At 44.9% G+C, this 25,356-nt stretch overlaps 1 protein-coding gene across 1 annotated transcript in view; it reads right to left on the bottom strand.

Annotated features, from left to right (window-relative positions):
• LOC144472508 (uncharacterized) overlaps positions 1–24,649 on the bottom strand; it is a 339,391-nt gene extending 314,742 nt beyond the window's left edge. Inside the window, exon 1 of the mRNA XM_078185668.1 lies at positions 24,621–24,649. The gene's annotated coding sequence lies outside the window, so the exon portion shown is untranslated. The remainder of the gene's footprint in view (positions 1–24,620) is intronic.
• Positions 24,650–25,356: the final 707 nt, after the last annotated feature.

Raw genomic sequence — 25,356 nt, 5'->3', positions numbered from 1 at the left:
TTAAGACACTTTTCCCGGCCCGGTTAATTAACGTTATCTAGATCGGGACGGGATTTCCGCGCCACTTTCGGGTAATCAGAATGAATGGAACGGACGTCTGCCGGCTCTCTCGGCCGTGACTTCAACGACTGAGATTAACTCGTCCGCTGCCGAAAAATTTAGATTTAAGCAGCAAATCGTCCTCCGATTGTCGCGAAATTACATTTGAAACCGCGACCTCGGGATCTGTGAAATTACCAAATACTAGAGAATTTTTAACAGGGGTCAGTTAAGAATCTTTTAAGTTAAGGTCGCAAGAGTTGCTGCACAATCTTCAGACGTTCCGAGAGCGTTGATTCGTCTCCAGAATTGTTCCAGAGGAGTTCTAATCGCAGAATGCGACAGTTGCGAAGGTGAACGTTGGAAAGTTGGGAACCACTGCGCCAACGTCAGGAAAACATAGTCGCGGAGCAACGCCCAACTATTTTACAACGGTTCGAGTTAGGTACCGACTCGTTTCGAGAGGATTTTTCGCGGAGGAGAAGCCGTTGGCGACGGAGTTGAGAACCGGTGCGCTGATGTATCACAAATCGTTCCCACCGGCAGCCATTCGCGCTGTCATTACACCGAATCCACGGCACAATCGTCCCCTTTAACGACCGGAATTTCTTCGGGAGTAATTAAACGAATTATCAGTCTAGAACGTCGCCACCAGCCGCCATTAGACGTTCACGAAATTCCTAGCCGGCGTGAAAAGTGGGGTGCTAGGAATTCTTGTCGCGCGGCTTGGCACCGACGCCATCGCGCGACTCTGACAAAGCCCTGACCATTTCTTCGCGGTTGTTTCCGCCTCATCGGGGTCGCGCCGTGACACCGCGTCGCCGCGAAAATACGGTTCGTTACGCCTGCGGCCGCCGGAGGGGGCTGGGAAAAAAACTGGCGAAACTATTGTCGCAATTGTCACCGATGGCGCGCGCGCGGGAGAAATTGAGAAACGGCGGGGAACCGCGGCCGGGGCGGTGCGGGAGGCCTAGCCCCGCTCGGAGTAGACGCTGACAAATTGGAGTGACATCGTTGACGAGTGGAGGGCGGCCGCGCCCGGGTTCCGAACGAAACCGAGACGAAATCGTGGGCCCCGCTACCAGCGCCGCTCTCTGGAAGTCGGGTGGAGGCGGTGTCACGCTTATTCGTCTTCGTTTCTTTCGGCGACGCCGCATTTGCATCGTTAACCCCACGCGAGACCGCTGCCCGGCATTCCCCCGCTACGGATTTTCTTCTACGCGGAGGACGTCTTGGTCAAACGTGACTCAAGCGGAGCCATTTTTAATTATTGTCGGAAGTACGCTGTCAGTCAGCGGTTCTCAACTTTTCGGCGTCGATCGGTTTCAGCGCGATATTTCTTGTTAGGAAGAGCCTTCGGGTCATTTGAAATCAGTAAAGGAGGGTACATCTTTATTTTATGTTAGATATTTTAGTATATCAAAGCAGCGGTTCTCAACTTTTCAGCATTGGACGGTTTCAGCGCGATATTTCTTGTAAGAAAGATTCTATCGTTCATTTGAAATCAGCAAGAGAAATTGCATCTTTATTTTATGCCAGATATTTTGGTATATTAGAGCAGTGGTTCTCAACTTCTCGGCGTTGATCGGTTTCAGCGCGATATTTCTTGTTAGGAAGAGCCTTCACTTCATTTAAAATCAGCAAGGGAGGATACATCTCTATTTTATGCTAGATATTTTGGTATATTAAAGCAGTAGTGTTTCAACTTCTCGGTGTTAGTCCTCTCTAGAAAGAGATTTGGCTACAAGATATCGTCTGAGATATTTTCAATCAGTAGACGGGAAGATAAGTTCATCTTGTGTCAGGTTTGTTAGAACGTCAAGTCAGCGATTCTCAACTTTTCGACGTTAGCAATATTTACCACGAAATTTCGCACTGACAGATACTCTCAAATAATTTAATTCAGTAACTCAGAACACAATTCCTCATTTTATATCACTTTCCTAAAACATTAAACCAGGGATTCTCATTTATTCGACATTAGCTATTTTTAGCAAGAAATTTCGCACAGTAAACTCCTTTAAAATATTTCCAATCCTTAAACCATAAAATAAATTCACTTTAAATTAACTTTCCATAACATCGAATTAGTTTCTCTCAGCTTGTAGTCACAATATTATACAATATTGCTATAACAATATCCACGTTCCCGTAGAAAATTAACTGTAATAACGGTTTCATCATATTTCCAAATTGGACAAATTTTCCCAACTAGGAAACAAAAACGCTTCTAGAACACCATGCCAGTGATCCTCATTCTCCAACGAACCCCTTCTCCACCGGAAAACTTCGCACACCGCTTGAATCGTTAAACCGTAGAGCCGTTTTACCAGACGCGAGGCTCCAAAACGCCGTGCCAGTGGTTCTCAATGGTCTCTGCCAGCAGCCAGAGACCACCTTTGAAGCGTCCTAGACAAACAGCGGCTTCCGGGAATTAGAAGCTAATTGGGGAGCGTTTTGTGCGGCGCCGATGGCGCGCGCGCACAGAGAGGTGTAGAAATTTTAAAAAGAATTTCGCGAGTTCTGTTTCCTCTAATCGACGACAGAATCGCCAGAAATAGAACCAATGCTATGGGGAGAACTTCAAAGGGGGACAAATTTCATTCGGTTCCGGCCGTTGCGTGAGAGAGCGTTCTTTTTTCGAAGCGCTGTCTCTCAACCGGCGAAAACTCGCGCGCGCGCGTTCGCTATCTTTTTTCTTTTTTTTTTTTAATATCACGGGGTCCGTTTGCGGGACACCGTTCGAATTCCAGCGCCGATTTCGCCGGCCCCCTTTTCCGGAGATGCCACTTCGACGAGAGGAAGGAGATTCGCGGTCGAACGGTGAGCGGCGGCGTTTCCCGTGCGCGCCACGGTTATTGCTCCGTATTTTGCGGGCCAGACGTTTCTCGGTTTGGAACGCAAATCAGGATTAATGACCTTTATTCCCGAAATGCGCTTAAAGCTCGCCGGAATCCGGAGTTTCGCGTACACCTGACTTGACGTCTTGTTCGGATATGTTAATTAATGCCTTCCAACATGGCGGTCTCTTTATCGGCTTCGCTATCCTAACTATTTCCACACTAAATGGCAGGAAAATACACGCGCAGCCTCTATAGAAACCATTCACGAACGTATCTCCTCCCTCATTTCCATGGGTCTACCGTGCAGGAACAAAGGAATTCCGTCTGTCGGGAATGCCGGAATCAATATCAGGAAATTAACTAATTAATGACAACCGTTGCTCTGTATCACCGGAGCGAAGAATCGATTTTCGGTGGCCGTCGAAACGCTGTTTCGTCTATTTACCATAATTCCGGCCGGTATCAATCGCGGTACCACCGAGAAAAAGAAAAACTCCTGGAAATTGCGAACACCGATAGCGCCGCCCGATAAAACGGCGCCGCGGCTCCGGCCAAAATTAACAACGATTCGCGCTACGAATCGGGAGACCGGCTAGATTTAATCGACTAAATGCCATTGTTCCGGGGTAACCGCCGTTCTTCGATGCGCGCAGCCCGGGCTTTTATATCGCGTCTACCACCGTTTGCCCGAAATTCGGGGATCAACATGTATCGCGGCGGTTCGAGTCAAACGGTTGCCGCCTCGGGGTGCAGCGATAAGGATTTATGAAACTGCACGGGGGGGGGGGGGGGGGGGGGGGGGAAGAGGAGGAGACGGTCCCCCGTCAAAATTCGATGGAAAAATGAGCGGCACGTGTTTCGAATTCCCGCGCCCGGACGAAATTACCTCGGCCGCCCGGATCAGATTTCCGCGCGAAGAAAAACCGATCCGGTCGGAGACGTTCGCGGACGGTAAGAGTTTCGGTTCGGCGACGCGGCGCGATTCAATTAGGACGTCGATTTTGAAATGTGCAACGTTTGCGGCAGGCAACGAACGGCAACGCGCGATCGTTTGTTTGCTCGAGGTAGACGAGAGCCCCGCGTCGAACGGTAATGGCCGTAACGAATGATTTCGGTGGGCGTCGTGGCGAGATGACTTATGGGACTTATTCATTAAATAGATTTCATTGGTGTCGAATCGAATCCCTGTTTACGACGTTTACTGCGGAATCGGTTTGTTTAGTTAAATTACCCGTCGCCGATAACGCTCTCGATGACGGAGTGGTTGCGGAAGATAAATGCGCCCGGCAATCCTCGAATTCGATAAGATAATTGTAACGGTCTAGCTCTCCCCGGGCGGCAATCGCTGCCAGCAACCTTTCTCCTACCATAGAATTGCTGTGTATTAGTCATAAATGGCCGCAAAATTCGTGCCGGTATCAGTGCCGTACTCATGCATCACCCTGTATTGCCGGCACAACTGCCAGAGCTGCCTGGGTTAGAATAATTTCGTTCATCGTTCTACGTTTACCCTGAGGGCGGGGCTGTAACTTATGCTAGTGCTGTTGACACGATTCGTTCTTTTTTTTTAGAAGTATCAGTACTTGTAACTTTATTCTGTTAATGATGATGCAATACTATTGACGATCTACTACCATTGTCGTATTAATTGAAAATTGGTATACTATACTTTTGGTGGCTGCATAGTAATGCATTTTATTAGTAGTAAAGTGGCAGCTTATTTTCTGGTGGCTACAGAGTACTCACTTTTATTACTGGCAAATTAAGGCCTTAGTTTATTAGTGTCTAGAGAGTACTTTATTTTATTAGTGGAAGATTGATATCCTATTTCATTAGTGGCTACATAGTACTTACTTTTATTAGTTGAAAATTAGCGCCTTAGTTTATTACTGTTTACTGAGTGCTTTATTTGATTAGTAGAAGATTGATATCCTATTTTATTTATGGCCACACAGTACTCAATTTTATTCTTGGTAAGATAAAATTGCGATATCTTATTAACGGCTACAGAGTGCATTATTTTATTAGTAGTAAATTAGTATCCCAACTTATTGATGATTACAGGGCACTCTATTTTATTAGTAGTAAATAAGTACCTTATCTTACTGATGGCAACATCGTATCCTCTTTTAATGGTATCAAATTAGTACCCTATTTTATTTATGGCTATATCGTGCTTTATTATATTGGTATCGAATCAATCCCCTATTGTATTTATGGCTAAGTAGTATGCTACTTTATTAGTAGCAAATTCATACCCTACTTAATTGGTGGCTACAAAGTTCACTATTTTATGAATAGCAAATTAATATCCAATTTTATCAATGACTCCATTTTATACTCCATTTTATGCTCCATTTTATTACTAGCAAATTAGTATCCTACTTTATTTTATACATTTATACCTTCTATACATTTTCTTGACGTTTACAGAACATTCTATTTCATCAGTAACTACATACTACGCAATTCTAGCAGTAGCAACTTAATACCTATTCCATTACCATCAGCCTACTATCCTAATGTACCAGTAGAAAGTTAGTACCCTAACCTATTACCATTCCTCTACTAGCCTATTCCATCAGCAGCACCATATTTGATCCACAGCAACCTAGCACCCCGTCTTACGACCGACAATCTTGCAACCTATTTCATTAACATCGCAACATCGTCGTCACCCTCCACGGACACGGACTCATTCGAGCACCATGATACAAGTCCTAGCCCCCGTCTCTGTTTCAGAATGGAGAATTCTGAGACTAACGTTCCTTGGTCCAGGTGGTCCAGGTACGTCGGCCGCGCGCGCTCAGCCGGGCGTGTTTCCGTGAGACGGGGGGGAATGGTTGATGCTTCAATACGCTATCACGTAAATCGCGCTTGCCGGGGCACTCGTTCCGCGAGGAATCACGAGATAACATTGGGGCATGTTGATAGGGCCTGACGGAAAACGAAGTCCGGAGGACCAGGGCAGGGAGCGGCGGCGGCGGCTGCAGCGACGGCGGCGGCTGCAGCCACGACGACAGGATCCGCTTCTACCCGAGATTGAATCTGCACAGTCCGGTTAAGAGGAGCAAGTCCGGGGGTAAGTGTCGGAGGGAGCGGGGAAAGGGGGACGGGGAGAGAGAGAGAGAGAGAGAGAGAGAGCGAGGGACGGCGTGGCAGAGAGGGCTTGTAGGAGGGTTGTAGCCTGAAAACGGGAGAGCTGCAGAAGCATCGAGGAAAGGAGGTCAACGACGTCCTTAAGGATTTCGCCGAACTCGAACGAACGGGTCTTGGACCTGGGAATGCCATCGTCGTCGTCTCACGTTATCCTCTGAAGTATGGGGAACGAAGTAGAGACGGCAGAAGAAGAAGAAGAGGAAGAGGAGGAGGAAGAAGAAGGGCAGGGCGGCGATGCAGGAAAAAAAGAAGAGGAGAAGAGGCTAAGGTGGGAATCGAAAGAACCGAAGTCCGGAGACATCGAGGCGGAGAAAAAGGTAACAGGAGTCTCGGGAGCGAGTGAGAGGGGCGAGGGGGTGGGGAGAGAGAGGGAGGCGGAGGGAGAGGGAGGATCCTTCGACGGACCACGAGTACCTGGTCTCCCGCGGGATCTGACGCTGACCGAAAGCTAGAAATGGAAGAGAAAAGACGAGCCGGGGCTAAAGCGATACCGAGTAGCCGGGCTCGGGGCGGGAAACGGAATGGGAATGAGCGGCGCTCGTTCCACCGCCCGAAAACGTCAGTCTCTCTTCGCCGGGGAGTTCGCCGACGATGCCCCCGGTATATATATTTTCGGGCGAGCTTTCTTTTCCCCGGGAATTTATCTAAGCGAGAGAATGTCGAAGAGCAAAACTCGGCCATCGGTCAGGACTCCCTTCTCCCGTGGAAATGTGTATCGAAATGAAGCTGCAAGGTGAAAAATAGAGAACGTTCGTGGGCCAGGGGAGAGGAGGTAGAGAGCGGAAACCCGTGCAGCCCGTCCTCGAGGGATAGCCGATGCTGGCCGAAAATCTAAAGCCGCAGGAAACACTGAGAGAGAGGTAGAGAGCGAGAGAGCGAGAGAGAGAGAGAGAGAGAGAGAGAGACTCGAAATAAAAAGGAGCGGCTCGATTTGCGGAAAGATATTTCAGCGATTTTAATCTTGATAAGGGCCTCCGAAGGGCTCCCAGCTCGCCGGTTCTCGTTTTGTATCTTGAACCCATTTCCCGGGCCGTTGAACCGGAAACAAATAGTCTGGCTGAGGTAATCAAAAGATCGCGTGTACGGGTACAAGCCTTCATCGACGTGCCCGGACACACTGGCCCACACGCCGGCTACCGCTGATAAAAAACCAAAAATTGAATGCTACCAGCGGTGCTTCAGCGGCTCGCGAGAAATTTTTAGCGCCGCGCGTCTGTCGCGGTTTTTCGACGCATCTCGTCGAGAAATAACCGAGTGCTATGCGTTCGTAAAATCATAGGACTTCGCGGGTTTGCTGCTTTGTGGGGGCGGAGGGAGGGGGGGGGGGAGAGAATCGTAAGGCGCTTTGCTTGCACTTATTTTGAAGAGCAATGTTTCTACTTTCAGAGCATGGGATGGTTTTTCCTTGCAAATAAATGTGTAAGTTGCCGGCGGTAGAGTGATGGTGGTCGATGTTTTAAAATATTTCTGATATAAATAAGTGTACAGATGTCAATGAATTTGATTTCTGATTAAGATCAACGTAGATTGTTAGATTGAATTCTTAGCTTTACAAAAATGCAGATCTAAATGTGAAGATGGTTTTCTTTTGGAAATTCTTTGAATAAATTTTCTTTTCTATCGAGATTAATAATGTAAAAAAAAATAAGGCAGATTAATGATGTAAAGTCTTAGCTTTACTACGAGTCCAAGAAAATCGACCTATGATTTTTTCTCGTCAACTTGTCATAGTTTAACCAAAGAAGGCGCCGCTGGCAGTAATATAATCCAATACACAGCAGATCCTTGCAGACTCTTCGCGCAAAGTGCGACAGATCGTCGAAGAAAAAATCGTAGATCAATTTTTCACAACTCATTCGAAAGCTCAAACTTCAATCTACAAATCCGTTTAAGTCTCGATCCAAAAAAAATCTACAACATCGGTACAGCTGTTCCAACCAGAAAAATTCGTCGAAACCAACCTTCCCCACAATTCCGTCCCCACCTCACATTAAAGCTGTTCTAACAAAAAGACAATTACTGTAATAAAACTAGAGACTTCACCCTTTCAAACAGGCACGGTCGCGTCGCGGCGCGATTTTTCCGCACGAAGTTCCGCGAGTTCTAATATCGCGGGATCCGGACGGGAGCGGAGGGAGGAGAGTAGGGGGGAGGGGGGGGCGCGCGGGTAGACAACACGCGGAAGGCGTTTGTTTTAATATCCTCATCGCGGACTTAATATTCATGGGCTAGGACCGAACTTTTGATTTGCTCAGGTGACACGGACCGCGCCCAGGCGTCACGCGCACTCAAAGTAGACCGGGAATAATTCACTCGCAGAATTACTTCGGCTTCCAGCGGCGCTCAATGCGCGACGGGGAAGGAAACATCGTTAGCGTCAAATGCAAATCTCGTCGGAAAAAGGAATCCGGAGCGTCGTTTGATTCAACCAACGGCCGCCGCGCGGCGAGAAGAAAGAAAGCAAACGGGGGATAAAAGGCAGAAAGGAGTCGGGCGCGACGATAGAGCCAGGAGATAGCGCTAGGAAATACCATGATGGAAATGAAGATAGTGCGAGCGAAGGAGGAAGGTAAAGCGTCCGAGCCGGGGACCGCGGCGGCGGCGGCGGCAGCGGCAGGAATCCCGCGGGATCTGACGCTGACCGAAAGCCAGAAATAGAAGAGAGCCGGGGCGACGCGACGGACGCGACGGGGCCGAGGCTAAAGCGACGTGGCCAGAGTGGCCGAGCAACCTAGGAAATAGCGGACGAATTGTTCTCAATGAAACGTCTTCCACTTCCCCGCAGACATTCCTAATTAATTTCTACCTAAGGGCCTAATAAAACCGGGGCGAACAGCACCTGTCTGCTGAATAGGGTCTGACTGGGACCGCTGGACCGTGATCGTCATCGGGAACGCAGTCGAGGATGCATTCTACCAGGCTGATTTAGCCATAAGGGTTAAGAGAAAAGCGTTGAAACACACTCGTGACTGGGTCTCGTGATACCAGCATGGTCCAAGGCAGTTTAAGGCTGCAATTTCTCGAGAAACGAGTGTCTTATACTGTCTCCGAACGTGGAAAAGGGCAGGAAATGAAGCAATGTGTCGGTACACTATGTTGTTGCTGTCTACAGTATACTCTACTGTAACGGTAGCAAATTAGTACTATGTTTTGTTACTGGCTACATTCTACTCCATTTTATTGGTATCTATTTTATTTGTGGTAAATTGTATTCTATTTTATTAGTAGCAAATTGGTACCCTATTTAATTGGTGGGTACAGAATACTTTATTTTACTAGTAACAAATTAGTACTGTATTTTATTGATGACTATAGGGTACACTGTTTTATTATTAGTAAATTAATATCCTATTTTATTGATGATTATAGAGTACTCTAATGGCGACACAGTTCTACTGAAATTCTACTGCCACTGTCTTGTTAATAGCAAGTCGTTTTAAGGTGTCTTAAAGGAGTCTTGAATGTCTTACAAACGTCCTAGACAAAAGTTTTAGAAAAATTCTAGAAGAATAGCTTTTTATTCTATTTATTCTTGGTAAGTAGTATTCTATTTTAGTAGATCTATTTTGATAAAAAAGTTCTACAAACATCCTAAAAAATATCCTACAAACATCCTGCAAAAGCAGCTTTTTATTCTCTACGGTTTTTCATTTTTGCAATATCATCAACACGGTAAAAAAAATGAATAAAGCAATGGAAGTAAAATAGTGCAGCTGCTAGCACAGTTTTCACAGTATAATAAAATAAAAAGGGAGAAAGAAACTGCAGGAGTTATTTTTTAGCTGACGTATACTCTGAATAAGCACGAATACGCGATCGAAAATGTTCGAAGCACCAGAATCGAGCGAAGACCGTGAACTATCGCGTTAAATCGGTGCAAAACGCGGAAAAACGATTTTTACCGGCCCGGTGGAAGGGGTTCGGAAAGCTCTAGAAGCATATAGAGCTAGACTTCGGCCTTCCGGCAAGAGTGGAAGGAGACTGCCAAAAATTTCGTAGACGGCAGGAAGCTGGAAGTAGCGCTAGAAGACAGTTAGCTCGCACCGGCATCTGGCCGTAGTTCTGTAAAAATGGCTGAAACAATGCGGGGCCAACCGGGAAGGAGAAGGAGGCCCGTTGAAAAGGCTGAATAATTTACCGGTATGAACTGGATTCGGTCGTGCAAGTTGCTAAACTCCGCCCCGACATTTACGGCAGCGAGGGACGGGGTGGGGGGTGGGGGGTGAGCCTCTGGCAGCGTTAAAAGCAATATTCCGTAAGTATAGACTAACTTTCTCTTTTGATACTCTCGGACCGCGCTCGCGGCCACCGGCCCGCGCCCCGGCAAACGGACCCGCGAACTTTTCCACCAGGGTAAACGAAGTTCAAGGATGAAACCACTCGCGGAACACGCTCGGCTAATCCAAATAATCGGACGCGCGCTCGTACACCTCCGACCGATCACTTGAATATCGATTAAACGCCGTCTATCTTTCCGCCTCGAGGAATTCTTTGATCGCGGAAAAACGATCGCCCGGTGCACCATGAGACGAGCCTGCGCGAGCGCTCTTATCCCGTAGCGGCGACGCATGGCGGCTGGATTCCATGAGATAGCAACTAAAATAATGACTGTGTTATTTATATCGGTTTTATTATAGATAAAACTGTTTCACAGAGGTTTTTCACTTGTATAATGCTATTCTTTTGTTTGAAACTTTTCTTTGCAATACGAGACACTTTCTTAATTAAGACGTTTTTGCACTACCTGGCGCACGGTGGTCTGGATTCCATGAAACGTCGATTAAAATAATGACTGTTATTTATATCGGCTTCATTATAGATATGACTCTTTTACAGAGCTTTTTCAATTGTAAAATGCTGTTCTTTTATCTGATACTTTTCTTTGCGATATGAGACACCCTTTTAATAAGCATTGTACTGTACAATGTATACATCTGAACTGTACATGAGTATATTATTACATGGACGTCACCATTAAAATATACATATTCTATTTTCATATTTATATAGTAGAAATAATTTTTGTAAAAGCAAATCTTCTTTCAAAAAATCTAGAATGCAACTATTGTTTCTTTTACGAATGAAGTCGAAAACTATGATTACAAATTTTTATATTTTAAGAAGTAAAATGATATTACTAAATGTAATAAATATCATTGTAAAATTCATAGAATAAGAAACAACTTGTACTTTACTTTGTAACCATCTGTATCCCAGTGTCAACTATTCAGTAATGCGCTCCGTTCACAGCTATCACATTTTGTCGCAACCGCCCCGCAGCGATAGGGTTAACACGATGCAAAATAACAGTTTTCGCTGCGCACCTTTTAATAGCTTTAACTTAGATATACGAGGTTGCGCGGGACGTATTTCATGGATTTGTAACAGAGTCGACAAGTCACTGGTTCATGTTTTTGGAAAATTGGGACCAGCAACGGGGTCGCAACGAGGTCGCAACGAGTTCCGTTTAACCAGGATCGCGGCTCGCATCCCTCCAGGACATCCAGCGGATCGATCTCCGCGCCGCGGAAAAATCGATCCCGGCGCGGCTCTCCGGTGACCGGCGGCGGCTGTTTTCCTCGAATTTTCTTGCCGCGATCGATGGAATTGTGTGTTTGACATGGAGTGTTTAATCTTTCCGGTACGGGGGACTTAATGTCACCGAGGCTCGCCTTTTTTTGTTGCCGGCGACTTTCGAGGGGGGGGATTTCATTCGATCCTTTCTAGTGGGACTTTTCTTTTGTCTGCCGGTACTTTCGGTTTTCGCCGGCGAATCCTCTCTGCAATAACACCGGAACGTCCAGACGGTAGCTGTCCCTTAGGGCTCCGCTGATACAAAGTGGCTCCGGTGTCTCGAGAACTGATTCCGATGGGGATAAATCATCAGACTTTAGGAGTCCGGGGGTGGGCCCCTTGCCTTTCGACCGAATAAATAACCAAGACCTGCCGGTGGTGCTCGTCAGAATCCAATCTGGGGTAAACCGGACAACCTCACGCGGAAGCGGCGAAGGTGAAACAGCGAACTGATCGATGACGACGTAGCCGTGCCTAACACGCGTCATCGATGATGACCTAATCCAAATGCAAGCTGGATTCAACACAGAACTAATGCAACATCGTTGAAGAAGTAATTTAGAACCAGTGGATAGTTTATAATGATTTAATTCAGGCTTGATTTGTGGCTACCGAATATATAATTTATGCATAAGTTATAAATAAACTATAAATGTTATGCATTTAGAACATAAAGGAATAAGTATAATGAATAGGTAGGTAATTGTAAATTGATTAACAGTGTTCACAAATGTTAATGTATTAGTTTCAGCTTATTAAAATTATTAAGAGAACAGAGAAACTCCTATGTGATTTCAGACTTTTATAACTGATGTATGGAGGTCTTATATTGTATGAAAGTACAGTCTTCTTATGGCTGATGTAGACTTAAACAGGCTTAAATTATGATTATTGTAGATTTAAACAGACTTAAAGTATAATTATTGTAGACTTAAACAGGCTTAAGCTATAATTAATGTAGACTTAAGTAGTCTTAAACTATGATTAATCTAGACTTAAGCAGTCCTAAACTATGACTAATATAGACTTAAACAAATCCTAAGCCACAACTAAAGTAGACTTAAGCAATTCTAAACTATGATTAATAGTCAGTCCTAAGCTAAGACTAAATCTACGCAACCAGTTCTACCCTATGTCCCACGAATACCCACCACGGACCCAGCGAAATCTAACTTGCAACAAACACGGACTAACTCAAGCCTAATCTGTGATCAATAGAGAACAAGTTGGTCCTGATTCGGAAGCCTGGTCCGGCGCAGGTTCGGACAAAATCTACTCTCAGCGCGGTAGCGAAATCTACGTAAAACATAATGGGGTAGACGTAGCGCGGGGTGTCGAACTGGGGCAAAGTCTGTCGTCAACAAGTGCGGCCGGAATGTACGAGCAGGAAATCCGTGAAGAAGACACGTCGTTAAGGCGAGGCAGAAATTCGCGCTCGCTAATCGGAAGAACAGTTTGCGTCCGAAATCGACCCTAACTAGAAGCAGCGAACCGACGAGCCCCGGGAGTCGCATTAACACTCTTAACACGGGCTCTCTATCGCGGCTAATGGAGGTCCCCGGTTTCAAGCGCACCGGTCCATGGGTATGGTACTTAACCCGTACCTATCTGCAATTACTATGAGAGAAGGTACGAACGAGGAGAGGGCCGGGGGTTTGCCGTGCGCGTGACCCAGGATAGTCAAACGTTTGCCGAAAGCCCAATCTGCTTCCGATTTCACTGAAACCGCAGCTAAAGCTTTCTGTTAATCTTCATGAATATGCTGTAGTTCGAGGGCAACCGATTCGAAAAAAAGCAGCCAGGGGGCGCGGGTTACCTGCTCAATTAGGAAATATCAGCTATCCTGGACCACGCCGCTTATGTCGCAGGTGTCACCCTCGAGTCCGGCAGAAGGACGATACCACTTTGAAGGTGTCCGAACTCGAGATAAAAAAACACCCTTTATTATTTTGCTTCTTCGATTTGTTATTGTATAATAGTATATACTTTGTAATAGTATACTGTATTCTGATTTCGTTTATCAATTTATTTCATCAAATTTTCCAAGGCTTATAGGTTTTATACGTGTGAAAATGAATTTTCAGATGGTACACTGACAACAATTTTTTTCATATTATTAATAAATATTATTTACTGACGAAAAATCACGAAATTCTTGAAAAGAAGGATTCGCCTATCTTACACGATCAATCTATCGTGTGCATTGATAAATGGAATTAATTTATATCCATCCCAATAGTAAACATTTTTACATTAGCAAATGTAAAGTGTTCATTGCGATAAACTAAAATTACTTACTTTAAAAAACACAGAACTGTTTATTTACTATCGGTTGAGTACACTATTTGTACGTAACCCAGTAACAACGCTCGTAATACTGGGTATCCAAATTGACCGGGGTGCCGTTGTCGCTCAATTTTTAAACCGGTTTCAGCTGGTGGGCGTTGCGCGCACAGCAGGACTTGAGGGAACGATCGGTATTTCGGAAAAATCTCGAGACCGTGCTCGCTCTCCGGACGCGTCCTTCTGACATAATTAAATATTACATGAATCCGTGTTAGTCCTACTCCCGCCGCTCTTCCGGCGGCGGATTAATATTTCACGGGAGGAACACGGCTCCGTCGGCCGACGTCCGGAGAAAAACACTTCGCAAAAATGAGAGGGAGACCCGCCGCCGCTGGAAACTCAACGTGACGCGCCTTCTTTTTATTCAATAAGCCTGGAACGAGTTCCGCTGCGTCTGCACGCGTGCTAGATCCGCCGGAGTGGCCGCGAGATCACTCGTTTAACGAGCTCTGTCGTGGGCTAAGACGGGGAAATATTGAATACTTCAAGCGTGGACTGTATTTTCGTGGAAGCTACAGGACCCGAGACCCGAGAAACCGGACGTGGCAGTCTAGAAGGCAGCTACTTGATCATGGAGCTGGTCAATTCGAAGATGTTAACTGATAACAATCAACTCTTGAATTACTTAGAAAGTAGCTGATCTTTATCAGGAGGAACCTTTTGATTAGGTTTAAGTCATACTGGAGGGCCCGCTGCTTTTGGTTACTTTGTTGATATTTATTGGATATTTTACTGACCATTTGTACATTACTTTGGTCATCATTTGCTGATCACTTTGACCTGTGAAAAAATCTAGGGGTAGCTAACCTTCATTAGAAGGATTCTTGACTAGACTGATCTAGGGGTAGCTAACTTTCACCGGAAGGAGTCTTTACTAGACTGATCTAGGGATAGTTAATCTTCATCAGAAAGACTCTTTAATAGACTGATCTAGCGGTAGCTAACCTTCATTAGAAGGACTGTTGACTAGACTGATGTAAGAGGTAGCTAACCTTCACCAGAAGAACTCTTTACTAGATTGAGACAGTCCATATTGTAAATCCTTTTTCATTATGTGACATAAAATAAATAATTTAACGTACTATCTACCTAATATTGCTGAACAGTATAACATTCTCATATATAAGACAAAAGAAACAGATTTATATGTAGAGCCATAACAAAATGAAATGAACTATTAATCTACGATTTCGTGCTTTAGCTCTTAATTCCACCTATCATATCTTACTCTTACAATCATTGCTAACTTGTTCAATTAATTATTATACTGACACATACTCTAAATTCATGATCATTAATACCTTCTAATAACTTTCTTAATATAACTTAATCATCACTGTCTACTTTGACCTATCAAAGAACCAAGCAGATATCTACCCTGACGACTAAAATGGCGCTAACGACTGCAAAAGAAAGGCGATTCCCGCGTAACAGTGAAATTTCGGTGCAGGTAGAATGGCCCAAAGATTGATTCGGTGCTCACCGCTGCAGCAAGCACTTGATAGTTCCCATGACATCCTTAATGACGTTCATCATCACGCTCCGGTGGAGCAACCAGCGTAATAATACCGGCGCGATGCAGCGTCCGGATATCAGTCGCGAGGCCGACCGGGTCGTTCGTTATCAGGCTCGTTTGTTCTTCCGCCGGTGCTAGGCTGGAAAATGAAGCGAGGTGGGTCCAGCCCGGTATCGAATAGTGGAGACGCGACTATAACCGGCGAACCACCGGCCCTGTTCTAATTAAGCCCGGCTAACCTGCGAGTTAGGATTATTACTTGGCCCTGCAGGATAGGGCGAGACCGGGCGCCGTTACCGCCGACCACGTCCTCTCTCTCTCTCTCTCTCTCTCTCTCTCTCTCTCTCTCTCTGTCTCTCTTTCTCTCACTCTCTTTGTCCCTCTTTCTCTACACCACTGTATTTGTCTATCTTTCTCTTTCTGTATCTCTCTCTCTGTCTCTCTTTCTCTTTGTCACTCTTTCTATTTTTCTCTTGATCTATATCTCTCTGTCCCTTTTTCTCTTTCTCTTTTTCTCTTTCTCTTTTTCTCTCTTCCTCTATTTGTCAATCCACTCCTCATCTATCTCCCTCTTTTGCCCCTCCCCATTTTAGATATTTTAACATTACGCTCACTGCAAAATGTGGATAGAAACATTTATACCGATCCTTTATACATAACAGAAAGTATTTAAAAAGTTGCAAAAGCATCGGCTTCACAGTTTCTTCAACAAAAATATCGTAAAGATCGTCTGACTTTTCATAATGTCAAAAAGGTACATTCCTTTCTATAAATTTTGAAATGGCACCCACTGAATATTTTTTAATAAAAAAATTCATACCTACTCTTTAAATACGAGAGAAAATATCCAGAAAATTTAATGAATATCCATTTTCTAGTTCCTTCAAGAAAAATCCGTAAAAACCGCCTTATGTTATGTATATTACCAATTTGTTATGTATATGTATTACCAAGGAGATATGTCTTTTTTTGTAAATTTTCAAAGTACAACCATTGTATATTTGTCAACGAGAAAATTCGTACTGGCTCTTCGAATAAGAGATAAAGCATCCGTAAAGTGTCGAAAATATCCGCTGTCTCGTTCGTCAACAAAAAGAATCGTAAATACCAGCCATCTTACGCTGTCAAGGGGGCGCTTCTCTCGCAAATGTTGAAAATACAAGCGCTGTAGATTTTTCAATAAAAAAAATTCATACCCACTGTATGAATACAAGGGAAAGTATCCAGAAAATGTCGAGAAGATCCGCTCCATAGTTTGCCCAATAAAAAATAAACGTTGCCTCACGTTTTACAAACGCGGAGAGAGAGCACCCACTTCGAAAATTCCCACATTTCACCCGCGCCAGATTTCTCTACGAAAAAATTTTTACACGCTCTCTCTCTTTCTCTCTCTATCTATCTCTATCTCTCTATTCCTCTCTCTCTCTCTCTCTCTCTCTCTCTCTCTCTCTCTCTCTTTCTACCTATTCTTCAGCTATCTCCGTCCGCCCTCCCGCGCGGCGTGTTCCCGTTCATTTGTATGCGTTCGACGCTCGCGCGCGCGAATGACTGAGCGAGAAAGAAGTCGGGGGGGGGGGGGGGGGGGGGGGGGGGGGTGTCGTCTGGCATCCCGCCAACCATCCGCTTCCGTTCCCGTTCCTGTGGGAGCCGCCGACAGGAATTCAACACGTTTAGACGTTACCGGGAGGAAACTCTTTGAAAATTCTTGCAAGTACCGATGTAAGCCCGTCGCGCGGGACGCTACTTTAATGTAACGCGTGTAACGCGGCGAACACGCCCGGCCCGGAATGTACATGCCGGCGTGTGCATCGCCGCGGCCGATAGGAGCAGTTATTTTAGCCCGGGACCCACCTAAGGATCTTCGGCGAAGAGGATCCACTGAATGGAGGAGGACGAGGAGGTGGCGGTGGCTGGCTGGTCGGTTGGTTTCGCGGTTCTGGGTCATACGGTGGGCTTATTGATGCGGCCTGTTTCATGTGGGCTAACGAAGCTGCTCTGCCCCAACCTCTCCCCCCCCCCCCCGGTTTTCCCCAGGAACCCCGGATTTTCCACGGAAACGCCGCGGATTCGGGCCGCGTCGATTTCCCGGCCGATACCTGGAATTTCGGGAACATGCGTCAAAAATATTGGCAGCGAGCACAATGGCAGACGATGCTCGCCGGGTCTGCGAAGTTTCGAGGAGATACATCGCGATTTGGGGATCGGCCCGAGTGGATTACCGCCGAACTGGCTCGAGAATGCTCGGCGACCAGGCCTTCGGAAATATAGGTTTTTCAAATAGTCAATGAACCATTACGAAATATATATTGTTATTTTCTCTGATATTGTTTATCTAAATCATTCACTAATATTTCTGAAAATAGCAGTAGCATCGTATTCAAATCGCATTTCAAATATGTTTAATCCATATGATATCCACATCTACCTGTTACTTCAGAAAGAATTATTCCCCAAACGATATTATCGAAACATTTACCAAACATTTGTCTCAACAATTATTGAATTGAGACTTCTGTCCCAGCCTTGTACAGTTGGCAGAAAACTGGCCAACTTTCGCTGAACAAATTCTTTTGCGCAAATGAAGTTTTTCATAATTGAATTACCATTTTTCTTAATATATATTTTTTTGGTATAGCTATATATAGTATGTATTAGCTACACATATTCTTTTCTTAGTGTAGTGTACATGTACACTTTTATTTTAATCATTTACTTTAGTAATAAAATCGAATAAAAAACGAAAGCCCCTATAACGTCGCGTCGTGCCTAAAGAGGTTAAAATTCGTAAAAGTACGCAGGACCACCCTGTATATGTCGCGACGATTCCGCCAGGAAGATTGGGTTTTGGTGAAGTTTTCGGGCAGCTCGGTGTATCGGCGGCAGGAATTCCCACAATGCGGAATGACAATCAGCATCGCCCCGAGACAGTGCTCTAATTCGCGTCCGTTTTAAAGCAAGGGAAGATAAGCCCGGTGGAAGGATCGGAAATCTAAAGCGAGCCACGATAATACGTCTTTCCTGTCACGTAGCGGCCGATGGCATTATGATAATGCCGCGAATAAGAAGGATTCGGGGGAGGAAATGTGAACGATGAGTGAAGCGGCGCGGCAGGGATGTACCATTCCCGGCGTCGCGGGTCCCGTCGAGAACGGTTTAATCGAGATTCGATTTTTCATTTTGTTTTACGTGCCCGTTCCGCGGATGAGATACCCCTAACGCTGACTGTCAGGAAATTGGAATACGTTCGAGGCACTCCGGCCGAATATCCGCGCGGCGTTCGGGTTATCAATGCCGCGTGAAATGCTCTCTATCTCACGGCGCTCGTCTCTCGCGTGATTCCCGGAATTATGTAAAACTACGTCGGCCGTTGTGAATTATTTATGGAATTAGAAGGGAAAGGTTCTCCTTTTTCCGGCAAGCCGTGGCTTAGACCCAGTACGGACCGTATATAGACCATACAAGACGTTCACAGACCGTATACAGGCTGTATATACATTTGAAGTAACACGCTCAATTATCTCTAAAACTATAGCTCACTCAACAAATTATTCATAAATAATCATTAAATTATATCATACAATGGTCACAAATTTTTTCTGCCTCGACATGCTTTCGATATTTTATCTCCTTGGACTATTATAACGAGTCAGACTTGCGACGAACATTATGCAGATAATTTAACCCCTTGACTATTGAGAATGCCTATAGACGCTCAACAAAATTTAGCTTTCTGATACTCATTATGTTTACAATGTTTACAGTAACAATCCGGTGCAGAATACGAAGAAAGAAATAATATTGTTTTAATGTAGTGAAATTTAGTTTCTTGATGATTGAGATATTTTTTCATAAAAATGCATCCCTAACCAAAAATTTGTACCTCAATTCCTGCTGTATGGTAAGGCCGGTGCGTATGAAAGTCGGCTGTAGTCAAGGGGTTAATAAATATGACTGCCAATCGTTTCTTCTAAATCGAAACAAAGATTCTGTTGTTTCATCGAGGAAATTATTAAGAATGAAGAAGTGCTAATCAGAGCAGTTCTAAAAGAAATCGTAGTACAATGGTTATAATTGACTTTAATTTCCTTAAATGCAACTGTATATTGTGCATTTCAAATGTTCATGCCCAAACTCTATATTGGGTATACATATGCATTTCAAAGTGAATTCATTAACCCACAACATTTTGGTTTTTGAAAATCGTGCAAAATGATATAACGCCGTGCAAAATCTCGCGAAAAAAGTGAGTGTCACGCCTGGGGACCTCTTTTTACAACAGTCCAAGACGTCTTTTCCAATTTCGATGGTCCGCGCGCGAATTGCGGCCAAGCAAAGGCTTTGTTTCTTTCTCTCTCGGACGACGCGTAAAAGTAAATCGAATCGCACGCGTGCGATAAAGTTGCCGCCTCGCGGTACGAGCATCGCGGAATTATTCACGATGTATGATACTCCGGAGCGTTCCCGTTCATATTTTATTCAGCGGCCATAAATTCAAAGTATTCCATTAAACCTGGCCGTGAATTAAGTTTCACCGCGACGGAATCATCGAAACGCGGACTGGATTCGCGGCGCCGTCATTTTTTATTCGCATGCTCTTTTTCTGTCATTGATTCGATGAATGCTCGTGGAATTCGTCGTTTTGTGTACATTGTTTTTAACGTAATTGAAAATATATGTAAAGTGTAGAACAGGGTTAGAACATGGTTAATGCGAGGTCACGGTTATGTCAAAATTATGTCAAGGTTATGTTTACAATACTGTATATAAACGTACATGTCCGAATAAAAATCCCAAAATATTTTCAGCCATTTTTCCTAAAACCGCGACTAAAGTATAGGAAAATAATTGGAACTTCATTACGTCATTGCACGTAATTACAAAATTTGCACAGGCTAATTACAATTATTTTCTATAAAGTCTACATCGTAAATTCACCGTCTGTTCATAACACAGTGTAAATAATCTGAGTTGTAAACTAACGTGCTATTCGATCCTTCCAATAACTCTCGGCGAACTCGCTTGAAATTCATCTCCTGCTGAAATTATCGAACATCCAGTTGCCAACTAAGATTATTTAAACATTCCAACGCGTCGAACAGCTTCGACCACGTCCGAACCAATGACTTTTCTAAATTCTGTCCATCGACAGCCGGTACTGTGCGACGAGGTCCGGCGCACGCCCCGCCGACACGCTAATTTCTGCAGTTTCGAGCGATCGCTCCTGTTTCTCCGCTGCCGAGACGGGTAATTGGATAGAAATCTAATTAGACGGTTCCTGGAGTCGAGGCGATCCGGCGTTCGGGCGGGCCGCGAGATTTACGGCGAAGAAAAGACCACGTAAAAGCGCAGATTTCGAGGAACTCGGAGCGGCCCCGGAGATCTATCGCCGCGCCGCCGACTGCCGAGCTACTTTATCGGTGGATCCGCGAAGCTAACGGCGCGGCCAAACATTGGAACGGCGAACGCGCGTAGCTGGACGTCAGCCGGCTGCCGGAGTTCAGAATTCATCGTCGAAAGCCGGCCGCGATCGGTCCTACGACACACAGCCCCCCCTGAGAACTTTCTGCGGATTATATCAAACACAACCGAGCATGAATAATACCCGGAATCGATACCGGCCATTCGAGTCGACAAACATGGAATCCGAGGGCTAGTTAAATATGCTATCGAGATCCGCTAGCGAAATTCATTTTTCCCCTTGCAATGGATGATTCTGGACGCGTTTGTTTTCTGTATCTACTTTCCGGGAATATTATTTCGCGAAAATATTAGCGCGCGGTTCTTAGGTGTGGGGTAAATTATTTACAGAGTTCGGAAAAGATTCGACTCGAGCTTACTCGATAAAAGAATCGTAAAGATCTGAGATCGTTTTAGAGCTTCGAGGGGTGGTTATCTTTAAAAAATTCTGACACCGCGCGTGCTGCATATTCTGCTATAACAAATTTCGTGGTCGTTCTTTATATATGGCAGAAAGTATTCAGAAAATTTTAAACAACTTTCTCTCATAGCTTGTTCAAGAAAAAATGTTTAATGTCGCATGTGTTTGTTCAGTGTCAAAGGAGTACTCTTCTTTCTGACAATATTTAAACTATACCTATTGCATATTTTTTGGTGAAGAAAATATTTAATAACTCTGGGAATATATCTTTGAATATATACTTAATGTGATAATAAATTCTTTGAGCATATATTTGACTAAAAAGATTTTAGGACCATAGGTCCTCATCGCGCCGACTTCCGATAACGGGCGCGTAGCGGGCTGGGCGGGGTAGACAATGGTACGCGGGAAGATTGGCAATAAAAATTTTCGAATGAAATGGAAGCGATCGGGAATTTATTTCCTGCTGTTCTCGGCGAGGAGCGGCGTAACGGCGCGATCAAGCAGGCGTTAAAAATAACCATTGACGCGGGCGCGGTGCGACAAACGAGAACGGCGCGAACGCTTAATAATTCGCCATTACCGTGGTGGATCGTATCAGGTCCCGATATCGAAGGGTCGCCGACGCGTTGACGGAGGGAGGCGAAAGAAAGAAAAAAAAAAGAAGGAAAATACGGAGCGACGACAAAGGCGAGGAAGGAAGCGGACGAGGACGGAGCTAGGCGAACAGCCGCAGGGTGGGGGACAGTGGAAGTGAAAAGACCGTTCGTCGGCGGGGAGGGGCGGGGGGAGAGGCAGCAACATCCACCGGAGGCGAGGGATGAAAAAGACGGCAAGCAGGGTGCAAAAGAAACCTCGGGAAGCCTGCTGCTTCGGCTCCATTCAGCGAATGCAAAAGAAAGCGAATCCTTGGTCGCTGGCAAGCGCTGGCCCCGGCAACGATTCTCTTACAATTGGCTGACAATAGCTCGGGACACGAATGTAGCGCCGATAGGGACCGGGGGAGGGCCACGATTGGCAAATCAATCGGCCTTTTTGCGATCGCGCCGGTCTCGGGCCGGCTGACTGGTCGGATCGGGTCGCGAAACGCGCAACCGTCAGATACCGTCCGATAAAACAGCCCCTGACACCGCTCTCGAGACTGCTGTGTCGCCGAGACACGGCAAAAATGACCACGGCCAGGGCGCAGACACAAAGGCGAATCCATTATATGTATATCTCTCTGTGTGACGCGCGACGCCGCCGTTGAAACTGACAAGAGGAGACAGCCGACACAAAGCACGTTCTTTCGCCGCCGGGACACGATCCGCTCGTAATAGCTACACGCTTACGAATTTCAACCCTTACCCACCCCGGGGACCCCGAGCGAGCGAACGAGCGCGCGCGCGCACCCGCGCGCTCACCATCCCGGCCGCCGCCGACTCTAGTTCTTCCGGACGTTTTTATTACCGGCGGCCGACCGATATTTGGCAGGGGCTGATCGTTCTCCCCGGAACTCGGGCTTAAAGAGTCCGAGGGAACAGTGAAACCCTGGGAAATTGGACGGAACTTTTTAGAGTCTGTTCGCTGAATGAACTGACCCTCCTATTCATCGCTACCCTCCTTTCCAATAACGATTCTTGAAGGTGTGCCACGGTTCGCCAGGTGGTTAACTAGGTAGTTAAACAGCTGAGTGGATGGCTGGATGAATAACTGGGCGAAAGGCTCCGGTAGCTAACTGGGTTATCTACTAAATAGCTAGTTTGGTGTGTAGTTGCTGGTTGCCGAGTCTCCGGCAGGTGGCTAACTGGTTTGCGAGATTGCCGGGCAGATAGCTACGTAGTCTTGGATTTATAAAATACACAATTAACTCGCCAGCTAGATAGATAGCTAACTAAGTAGCTAGATACGTAGCTAACTAGGTAGCCAGATACATAGCTATCTAGGTAGCTAGGTAGCTAGGTAGCTAGGTAACTAAATAGCTAAGTAGCTAGTTCGAACAGTGTCAATGATATATACCATTAATAAGATATAACAATGAACCTAGCAATAAGGTGAGTAACTAGTTTGCAAGCTAGATAGATAACTGGCTAAGTAACTGGATTAGGTCTGGATTAGATCAGGTGGAAAATTCAATTGATATATAACTGGCAAATAACTAACCAATTAAACTAGGTAGCTACCTAGATAGTTACCCAACTAGGGTAGTTTTAACGATACTATTAACAAGATATAACAATACATCCATCAATACGATAGGTAGGTAACTACTTTGCAACCAGGATGGATAACTGGCTAAGTAACTGGATTAGATCTGAGTTAGATCAAGGGGAAAGTTTAATAAACTAGTAGTTAACTGGTAATTTCAATGGACAAGTAGCTAACTGGTAAATTCAATGGACAGGTAGCTAACTAGTAAATAACTAAGCTGTAAATTTAGGTAGCTAATTGGTTAGCTCACAAGGTAACTAACCAATTACGACAGTCTTAAAGATATCCACTATTAACAAGATACTTCCAACTAGGAAGAACAACTGAATAACTGAGTGACAAAGTAGCTAACTCATAAATAACTAAATAGTTAGTTAGATATACTGATTCGAGTAACTGGTTATGCTCACTGACGAGTCCATCAGGTATCTAAGATAGCTACACAGTTAAACAGGTGTCACGATACGACTCATTAACAACGAGATACACAATTAACCGACTAACAAGGTAGTTAGCTAGCTAGATAGCCAATTAGCTCGCAACCTAGATGACCAGTTAGCTAAATCGCAGGTAGCAAAATTGACGGATAGGTAGCTAATTAACGTATCTCCTAAATTGCTGGCTTGGTACCGAGTAGCTTGCTCAGTTCACTGACGACTCTATCAGGTAACTAAGATAGCCAGGTTAGCTAGACAGTCTTAACGACACGTCTCATTAATAAGATACTGAATGAACCAACAAGCTCGCTGGGTGGTTGACTTGCTATCTAGTCTCCTGTCTACTTACTTATCTAGCCTAGTGCTGCAGAAGGCTGAGTGGCCAACTAGGAATCTAAATGGTCAGGTAGGCTTGCCGATGACTCCATCAATGATCTAGGTAGATAGGGTGGCGAACTAAGTTGCCAGCAAGGCAGACACGCTACCGGTCCATCAGAATGCTAGGCAGCTAAATAACCGCCTAGTTCTGCTAAGTCCTCGCTGGATACCCACGCCATGTTCCCCGTTTCTTCAGCCATCAAAGTTTCCGGCCGAGCAAAGTTGATAACCAACAAGTATGAATACAAGGAATGACATACCTGGCTGATGCTGCGCTGCATCTAACAGTTCTAGTACGAAGTCCACGCGCACTGGAACCCATAGCAATTCTGAAAAAATAAGAAAGCTCACATTAGTCTTAGGTTCTTGTAGATCACCATAAGCAGAGCGCATCCAAAACGGGTGCAAAATATTTTCTCATTGGAATCTTTAGCACTTATAGTTTGCCTTTTTATAACGTACAATAATATAGAATTTATATTTACTTATTTATCAATAATAATATAGAATTTTTTACAGGACAATTATATATAATTTATTCTTCAAACAACCTTTATAAATAAAGATGTGATTATTGAATACAGCTATTACCAAATCGACACTAATTAAAAATTAATTTACTATCACTGCAACTTTTTTATAGATAATAATGTTTAGCTTGATGATTAGGGCGAGTGATCCCAATTTACAATTTAAATCTTCGTTGTTTTCAAAGGTCCTACAAGAATTATTGTTTTTATATTATTTCTTTTTCATGCAAGACCGTGGTAACGTTCAACGTCTTTGTTTAGCATTCCTTCTTAATTGTGCACACAAAGGAAGATACAAAGAACGCATCGTTCGGCGTCGAGCGTCGATTATCGATCCCTTTCGTTTAATCGGATTGTTCCTGTAACGCGAGTGCCCCGGAAGACCTGCCCGCCAGTTCCGCCCGGAACTTGGCTACTCTTTAAGTAGATATTTTTACAAGATTGTTCGCCGCGATTCGATCAGCTT

Source organism: Augochlora pura, chromosome 7 (genome assembly GCF_028453695.1).
Source record: "Augochlora pura isolate Apur16 chromosome 7, APUR_v2.2.1, whole genome shotgun sequence".
NCBI lineage: Eukaryota > Metazoa > Arthropoda > Insecta > Hymenoptera > Halictidae > Augochlora > Augochlora pura.
The sequence above is the reverse complement of the archived record's forward strand: the minus strand, read 5'-3'. Positions and strand labels throughout refer to the sequence as shown.